Here is a 9,462-nt window from a genome sequence, read left to right as displayed (position 1 = left end):
CTTCAGCTGGTATACAATTCTAGCTTCAGAGTTCTTTTTGTTCAACCCAATGAAAATATCACCCCATTCTTAGTTCATGTCCAATATTCCATAACAATACCATCTTTATACTTCTGTGACTGATCTGCTTTTCCTCTTATGGTGCTTTAAATTTTTCTTTCTGTATTCAATGTCCTGAAATGTCATGACAATGTACTTAAATCTGAGTTCGTTTTTTTTTTTTTTTTTTTTTTTTTGTATCTCTCCTGTTTAGTGCTTTCTGCACTTCAATTTTAAAGCTTAATGTTTCTTTAATTCTGGAAAATTTCAATTGGTATTTCTTTAAATATTTTCCCCCGTGTTGATTTTTTCCTTCTTAGGCAGACCCTATTAGATTATCTTGATGCTTTTCATCTTACAAATGCCTCAAGTTTAATTTTATTTTTTTCTGTTTATTAATTTTTTTTCTGAAGCTTTGTGTGAAAGCTCTTTGACCTGACTCAGTAATTTTGAGTGGAATCCCTTCTCGGGTTCTGGAGACTGAAATCTGAACTTAGGTTACCAAGGTGGTTGGGCTCTGGTGAGGGTCCTCCTCCTGGTTAGTGCAGAGCCGCCATCTTCTGTTTGCTCCACATGGCCTTTTCTTGGCATCTGCTTGGGAGAGAGGAAGAGAGATATCTCTTCTAATAAGGCCACCAGTCCTATCTGATCAGCACTCTACCCTTATGATATCATTTAACCTTAATTATTTCCTAAAAGGACCATCTCTAAACACAGTTGCATCTGGGATTAGAGCTTCCACATGGGAATTTGGGCGTGGGGGTTGTGTTGTGGGGATGGAAGGGTATGAGTGTGGGGCTGGGATGGGAATAGGGAAAGGGAGAAACAATTCAGCCCACAGCACCATCTTTTATAATGCATGCCTTTGGAGATAATAGAGACAGTAAATATCTTTCAAAATAATACCATATTAATTTTGTTAACTTCTCTTAAACCATGGTATAGATCTGCCAAGTGTCATTAGTTTGAAATTTGGCGTATTTTGTACTGAACTGTGTTTGTCCTTAAAGATCATAACTTCAGTTGTTGTTGTTGAGGTTACTTAAAATTTGTAACAGTAAAACTATGTCATTGGCAGAGACAATAATGCTTATCTTTGTATTTGCTAGGGCAGAGGTCATGCTTTACAAGTTGCAACATCTGTGCAATGTCTCTAAATCCCAGGAAATGTGAAGGGATTTGAAATTAAACTATACACAAGGGTGGTTCTGTCGTTTAGCTTTTGAGCCAGGGAAAACCAATGAAAACTTATTGAACTCAGTTTACTCATCTTTAAAGGATGGAAAATCACTCTTGCTTATTGGGGGATGTTACTAGTCAAGTAATATATGGACACTCTTAATGTAATATAAAGTATTTTACATATCAGTTGGTAGGAGTAAGAATCATAGGTCCTGTATCAAGAGAAACTGAAGAAAGTCTTCTGCTTGTGTTGAGTTTCTTCAACTTTTATAAGATTTTTGTCCCTCTCCAAATTTAAACGCAGAGCCTACTCTGCTCCTTGTTAAAGATTTGCCATTCAGAGGGTTTAATGACCAAATTTCTAGGAACTAGGCCAATACCCCAGGACAACCCTCTTGCACCATTCTAGCTTTTTCAGTGTTCTCTGAAAGTTTTAGAAATGAAGAAAGAGACCTTTTTAGGTAAAGAATTTTAATCTACTATTTTTATAAAACTGAATATACCTTCACTAAAGTGGAGTCTCACAGAATCTCGGCTCTACAGTATGTTCAGAGGAATGAGTATCACAATGAGGAAAGAGAGGTAGCAAATAGCTAGCATAGATAGAGCACAGGCTATGAGTGTTCCAGACATTCTTTTTTTTTTTTTTAAAGATTTATTTATTTATGATAGACATAGAGAGAGAGAGAGGCAGAGACACAGGAGGAGGGAGAGGCAGGCTCCATGCCGGGAGCCCGATGTTGGACTCGATCCCGGGACTCCAGGATCGCGCCCTGGGCCAAAGGTAGGTGCTAAACCGCTGAGCCACCCAGGGATCCCTGTTCCAGACATTCTATATGCACACTTAACTGTTTCAATTGTGGCAAAATACATGTAACATAAAAATTTCCATCTTATACATTTTTATGTATACAGCTCAGCAAGATTCATGATATTGTGCAACCGTCACCACCTTCCATCCCCACAACTAACTTTTCATCTGACAATAGTGAAACTCTGTACCCATTAAACACTTACCTCCTTATTCCTCCTCTGCCATCTTGAAGCCAAGGGGATTTAGATGCCAGGCAATCCAAGAGTGACTTCTTTCTAGCTTTGTGACCCCCCCAAACTTACCAAACCTTGGATTTGTCTTCCATCCTACCCACCTGTGGGTTGCTGTGGAACTCAAAGAGCTGTAGTAGGCACTGTCCTGAGTCCCAACATTCTTTATACCCAAAGTCTATAGAAGCAGAAAGCCATATGCAACTGTGTGCAATGTTTGAAATAAACCAAACAAAAGGCCCTGTCTAATAGAATCTAAACCTCAAACTGTCAAACAGGTCAAAGTTCACTGAGTATCTGTTCTATCCCCACTGATGCAGAGATTTCAGACACTGATTAATGGATTGATTTAATGATTTTTCTAGGATAGTAAATCAATGTTCAGAGAAGGCTAATACAGTGACCAAGACCATACAACTTCTAATGAGCCCACCAGGATTAAAACCCAGATTGGCCTATCATTAAGCTGGTGGTCTCCCCACTATCCTGAGTTGCCTATGCACTCACCAAACACAAACTGAGGGTCCTTCTCTTCGATTTCTTCACAATTTTATAAAGAAGAAAAATTACAGACACTTAATGCAAACCAAGGAAGGGAGCAGAACAACATAGCATCAGATGTTTCACTGCCTAGTACCAACAAGTATGCCACCTATGAGAATTTAAGAAAGAAAAAAGACATCGTACACTACACAGAACTGACAACGCTTTTTCTAGGTCATTACACAATTGAGCTTGACTTTGGAAAAAATGTACAATTTCGAGAAAAAGAAGGATAATCTAGTTATGGAGAAGTCAAAGAGCATAAGACCTTGTAATAATTCTGCAGTGATATTAAGGAATGTGTTCTGAGTCTACAGAAAAGCTAGACCAGAACACCAGGTTCTTATGCTAATGAGGTCTTAATCCAGGTAAGGGAAAAAATGGTCTTTAAGAAACAATTCAAGACCCCATTGCATCATTGAATGTATTTCTTGGACAAATGAAGTCCATTACTTAGTTGCCCCATTCTGAAGAAAAGGCAGTTCTGATTCTAGAACAACCTTCTAAACATAATTACAGCAATAATATGACCTCAAGTCCTCCCCAAGATGGGTGACACATTTCTGCCTTTTCTACCTCCATCCTTCCACCACAGCCACTTGGAAGATACTTTGAGTTTCAAATAAGGAAGAACTTTGAAAATTTCTCTTTGGTTCACTGAACTAAGAAGCCCATGTCCTGTTTAAGAAAAGGACAGTCAGCTTGAGAATAATCTGGGATAGGACCTGAAACATGAAGGCCAGCAAGCTTCCATGGCCATGACAACAATATAGTGGGACTGGAAATGATCCTGTAGAGTGTCATTTTTGGTGCTCCTTTTAATCAGTTTTTTTTGCAGTCTTTCCCCCTGTATATCTTCCCAGTGTTGATCCTTCTGGTGTCCACTCAATCAAGTGTCTTCTCCGATAGTATTTCATATTCATCAACATTTGCTTGAGACACAAAGACAAGTAAGCCACATCCACAACCTCAGCTGGGTTACATTCAGGCTACACATATTTCAAGGAGCCAATGAATAAGGTTCATTACTGAAAAAATTCATGATTGTCACATTTGGAAGAACATTGAACTGTCCAAGGTAGGTAGGTGGCAGTAGGTTCAGAGGATGCTGATACCAGGAATGTTGGTCACATACATTTTAGAACACAGAGTAGCAAGCATATGTTCTGTGTGTCTCTGTGTGTGTATACACAATATATAAATATACAATAAATATATACATGTAGCTTTTGTGAACCAAGTGTCAACCACCTTCACTCAATACTCTTTGCTCTTGTGGATCATATTCTTCCAGACTATTTTAATTATTTTTTAAAAATATTCTATTTATTTATTCATGAGAGGCACAGAGAAAAAGAGAGAGAGGGAGAGAGGCAGAAGCAGGCTCCATGCAGGGAGCCCAACGTGGGACCCCATCCCGGGACTCCAGGACCATGCCCTGAGCTGGAAAGCAGATGCCCAACCACTGAGCCACCCAGGCGTCCCCTTCCAGACTATTTTAGAAAGAAGAGTTTATTAGGAAGAAGACATTGTGCTACCATCCACTCCTTGGTTACCCCTTCTCCCATACTGCCTCCTTCCCTAATACAACTCTTGAAATGTTCTCACCAAATATAATGCAGCATCTGAAGATGTGCAGCTGAGGAGGCTGCAGGTAGTCCTGGATCTCTGGTTGCCACCTGTCTCAGACTGCATTTCTCTCTGACTCTGGAACCATATCTGTGGGCAGCATCAAGCTCCCACAGGTATCTCCTTAGTGGAGCCAATCTGAAGGTAAACAGAACTCTAAGTTTCAATTATAAATACCAGAGCAATGAATCAAAGTGTCCTCTTTTGGGTCATGAGCTCACTGCTTTGAGCTAACTGCTGGGCCAAGAGGGGGTGGAGCACATGACCAGTCTAGCTTGCCAGGGTACAGCAGCTGTCACAGAGAGATATGATCCTTCAAGAAAAAATGGACATGGTTGAAGAATAAGGAGAAAGAGATGCTGGACAAGTAAAAAATCAGTTATGATTTGTATTTGTCTCACCTAAGTTTTGTTATTTTCTTAAGATAGAATTTTTATTTCTTTATTTTTTGTATATTTTTTATTGGAGTTCGATTTGCCAACATATAGCATAACACCCAGTGCTCATCCCATCAAGTGCCCCCCTCAGTGCCCATCACCCAGTCACCCAACCCCCTGCTCACCTCCCTTTCCACTACCCCTTGTTCATTTCCCAGAGTTAGGAGTCTCTCACGTTCTGTCTCCCTCTCTGATATTTCCCACTCATTTTCTCTCCTTTCCCCTTAATTCCCTTTCACTATTTTTTATATTCCCCGTATGAGTGAAACCATATAATATTTATCCTTCTCCTATTAACTTACTTCACTCAGCATAATACCCTCCAGTTCTATCCACGTTGAAGCAAATGGTGGATATTCATCATTTCTAATGGCTGAGTAATATTCCATTGTATACATAGACCACATCTCCTTTATCCATTCATCTTTCGATGGACACCGAGGTTCCTTCCACAGTTTGGCTACTGTGGACATTGCTGCTATAAACATTGGGGTGCAGGAGTCTCGGTGTTTCACTGCATCTGTATCTTTGAGGTAAATCCCCAGCAGTGCAATTGCTGGGTTGTAGGGTAGCTCTATTTTTAACTCTTTGAGGAATTCCAGAGTGGCTGCACCAGTTCACATTCCCACCAACAGTGCAAGAGGGTTCCCCTTTCTCCACATCCTCTCCAACATTTGTTGTTTCCTGTCTTGTTAATTTTCACCATTCTCACTGGTGTGAGGTGGGATCTCATTGTGGTTTTGACTGGCATTTCCCTGATGGCAAGTGGTACGGAGCATTTTCTCATGTGTTTATTGGCCATGTCTATGTCCTCTTTGGTGAAATTTCTGTTCATGTCTTTTTCCTATTTCATGATTGGATTGTTTGTTTGCTGTTGAGTTTAGTAAGTTCTTTATAGATCTTGGATACTAGCCCTTTATCTGATACGTCATTTGCAAATATCTTCTTCCATTCTGTAGGTTGTCTTTAGTTTTGTTGACTGTTTCTTTTGCTGTGCAGAAGCTTTTTATCCTGATGAAGTCCCAATAGGTCACTTTTGCTTTCATTTCCCTTGCCTTCACAGATATATCTCACAAGAAGTTGCTGTGGTCAAGTTCAAAAAGGGTGTTGCCTGTGTTCTCCTCTAGGATTTTGATGGATTCTTCTCTCACATTTAGATCTTTCATCCATTTTGGGTTTATCTTTGTGTATGGTGTAAGAGAATGGTCTAGTTTCATTCTTCTGCACGTGGCTGTCCAATTTTCCCAGCACCATTTATTGAAAAGACTGTCCTTTTTCCAGTGGATAGTCTTTCCTGCTTGTTGAATATTAGTTGACCATAGAGTTGAGGGCTCATTTCTGGGTTCTCTATTCTGTTCCATTGATCTATGTGTCTGTTTTTGTGCCAGTACCACACTGTCTTGATGACCACTGCTTTGTAGTACAACTTGAAATCTGGCATTGTGATGCTCCCGGCTCTGGTTTTCTTTTTCAATATTCCCCTGGCTATTCGGGGTCTTTTCTGATTCCACACAAATCTTAAGATGATTTGTTCCAACTCTCTGAAGAAAGTCCATGGTGTTTTGATAGGAATTGCATTAAATGTGTAAATTGCTCTGAGTAGCATAGACATTTTCACAATATTAATTCTTCCAAACCATGAGCGTGGAATATTTTTCCATCTCTTTGTGTCTTCCTCAATTTCTTTCAGAAGTGTTCTGTGGTTTTTAGGGTATAGATCCTTTATCTCTTTGGTTAGGTTTATTCCTAGGTATCTTATGCTTTTGGGTACAATTGTAAATGGGATTGACTCCTTGATTTCTCTTCCTTCAGTCTCATTGTTAGTGTATAGAAATGCCACTGATTTCTGGGCATTGATTTTTTATCCTGCCACACTGCCGAATTGCTGTATGAATTCTAGCAATCTTGGGGTGGAGTCTTTTGGGTTTTCTATGTACAGTATCATGTCATCTGCGAAGAGGGAGAGTTTGATGTCTTCTTTGCCAACTTGAATGCCTTTTATTTCTTTTTGTTGCCTGATTGCTGAGACTAGGACTTCTGGTACTATGTTGAACAGCAGTGGTGAGAGTGGACATCCCTGTCGTGTTCCTGATCTTAGGGGAAAGGCTCTCAGTTTCTCCTCACTGAGAATGATATTTGCTGTGGGCTTTTCATAGATGGCTTTTAAGATGCTGAGGAATGTTCCCTCTATCACTAACCACACTCTGAAGAGTTTTGATCAGGAATGGATGCTGTATTTTGTCAAATGTTTTCTCTGCATCTATTGAGAGGATCATATGGCTCTTGTTTTTTCTCTTGTTGATATGATCTATCATGTTGATTGTTTTACGAGTGTTGAACCAACCTTGCATCCCAGGAATAAATCCCACTTGGTCATGGTGAATAATCTTCTTAATGTATTGTTGGATCCTAATGGCTAGTAACTTGTTGAGAATTTTTGCATCTGTGTTCATCAGGGATATTGGTCTATAATTCTTCTTTTTGATGGGGTCTTTGTCTGGTTTTGTAATTAAGGTGATGCTGGTCTCATAAAATGAGTTGGAAGTATTCCATCCCTTTCTATCCTTTGGAACAGCTTTAGTAGAATAGGTATTGTTTTTTCTTGAAATGTTTGATAGAATTCTCCTGCGAAGCCATCTGGCTCTGGACTTTTGTGCCTCGGGAGGTTTTTGATGACTGCTTCAATTTCCTCCCTGGTTATTGGCCTGTTCAGGTTTTCTATTTCTTCCTGTTCCAGTTTTGGTAATTTTGTCTCACCTAAGTTTTTGGTGTTATGGTGATAAAACTCCTTTTGCCATTGTAAGGAAAATAATCTTTAAATATTCATCATCTCCTCTATTCATCATCTCCTCTTTGAGGGAGAGATCTAGACATTTTCTTTTTTGAGATCTAGAGATTTTTGATGGGTTTTAAGTACTTAACTAAATAATGACACTTGATATGTTAATGTGTAGTTCATGTTTTACTAAAAGTAAAGTTCCTCTATAAACCATACGTATGGTAGCACAGCCTAGGGCAAATCTGTAAAACCTAAAGCACTAGTCTAATATTGATCATGCTACAGTGGTCATTTAATACTTCAGAACCCAAATTATTTCAAAATAAGGACCCAAATTATTTTTTTAAAGATTTTATTTATTTCTTCATGAAAGAAACAGAGAGAGAGAGGCAGAGACACAGGCAGAGGGAGAGGCTGGCTCCCTGAGGGTAGCCCGATGTGAGACTTGATCCCAGGACCCTGGGATCACGACGTGAGCCGAAGGCAGGCACTCAACCACTGAGCCACTCAGGCATCCCAAAGGGCCCAAATTCTTGATGAAGCTGGTACAATGCTTAGATCATATTTGTGGACACAGAACACAAATTGAATTTTTTAAAAAGATTATTTATTTATTTATTTATTTGAGAGCGCATGAGAGAGAGAGAGAGAGAGAGAGAGAGAGAGAGAGAGAGAGGACAAGCAGGGGGAAGCAGCAGAGGGAGAGGGAGAAGCAGACTCCATGCTGAGCAGGGAGCCTGATGTGGGGCTTGATCCCAAGACCCCGGGATTATGATCTGTGCCAAAGGCTGGCATTTAACTGACTGAGCCATCCAGGTGCCCCACAAATTTAATTTTTTAAAATACAATTTACCTCTAGCAGCTCTCATCTCAGAAATTAATGCCCCTTTCACCAAGACCCATGCTTGCATCCTCAGAAAAAGAACTATTAAATCATTCCTTGTCTAATTACATAGTAGTATAGATTATACTTATTATGAATGCTAGACTGATTTAATTCCCATTTATTTTTAAAATTTATTGACATGCTAACCAAAATTAACTATATTTGATGAAACTATTATGTCTTCTATAAGGTATTTTTGTTTTGTTTTGTGTAGTACAAACAACTTTCAAATCTCTTGCCACAGTTAACAGGAAATACCCACTACTGGCCTTCCTTTCTGGCTCATTTCTCTCCTGTCTGTGTATCCCAATCGATGCTATGTTTAAATCTGTGCCCTGATATTAGTTGTGTCCATTAGGCATAAAGGATCCCAATATGAGGGACTTCCCTGGGAATTTGTACTTTTGGAGTAGAAGGCAGAGATGGACAGAGGGCAGGGAGAGCCCCTGGGGATGCTAGAGCCAGAGGTCCTCCCAGGCAAAGATGGATAATATCCACATCAATACACCCAGGCCAGGAGGTGATGAATCCTGAGCTGCTCCTTCAGAAAAGTCAAGGCTGGAACATCCCTGAGAGACCAAACAACCCTGGATCAAATAAGCCTGATTTTGCTAAGAAGAGAGAGAATCAAGCTAGGGAGAGAATTAACAACAAAGCTTAATGACTTCAGTGGGGAAGAATTTATCTCTAAAGTAGCATAAACAGCCCGCTCATATGGAGAACAGATGTGGCTTCATGTAAGTAAGTACCAAATGAGGTGAAAAGCTCGCAGGCAGATGGGAGCAGGACTAGTCTCTCAGAAATGCAGGATTAGTCCCAATACATTCCTACACTTCCGTTGGTCTTGTTTTGTCACCCACTGACCTCTTCTCTCTGGTGTTCTGCAGCCATGTGGCATGAACACTCTTGGCCCAAACAGAGGA

The 9,462-nt window shown here is 39.9% G+C and overlaps 1 long non-coding RNA gene across 1 annotated transcript; it reads right to left on the bottom strand.

Annotated features, from left to right (window-relative positions):
- Positions 1–211: 211 nt before the first annotated feature.
- Positions 212–4,597, bottom strand: LOC119873417. Its single transcript, XR_005364000.1, has 2 exons — positions 4,417–4,597; positions 212–630 (listed from the first exon to the last, which is right to left on the bottom strand). It is a non-coding gene; the product is annotated as an uncharacterized LOC119873417 (long non-coding RNA).
- Positions 4,598–9,462: the final 4,865 nt, after the last annotated feature.

Source organism: Canis lupus, chromosome 9 (assembly GCF_011100685.1).
Source record: "Canis lupus familiaris isolate Mischka breed German Shepherd chromosome 9, alternate assembly UU_Cfam_GSD_1.0, whole genome shotgun sequence".
NCBI lineage: Eukaryota > Metazoa > Chordata > Mammalia > Carnivora > Canidae > Canis > Canis lupus.
Note: the sequence above shows the minus strand (reverse complement) of the source record. Positions and strands in the feature narration are given on the sequence as shown.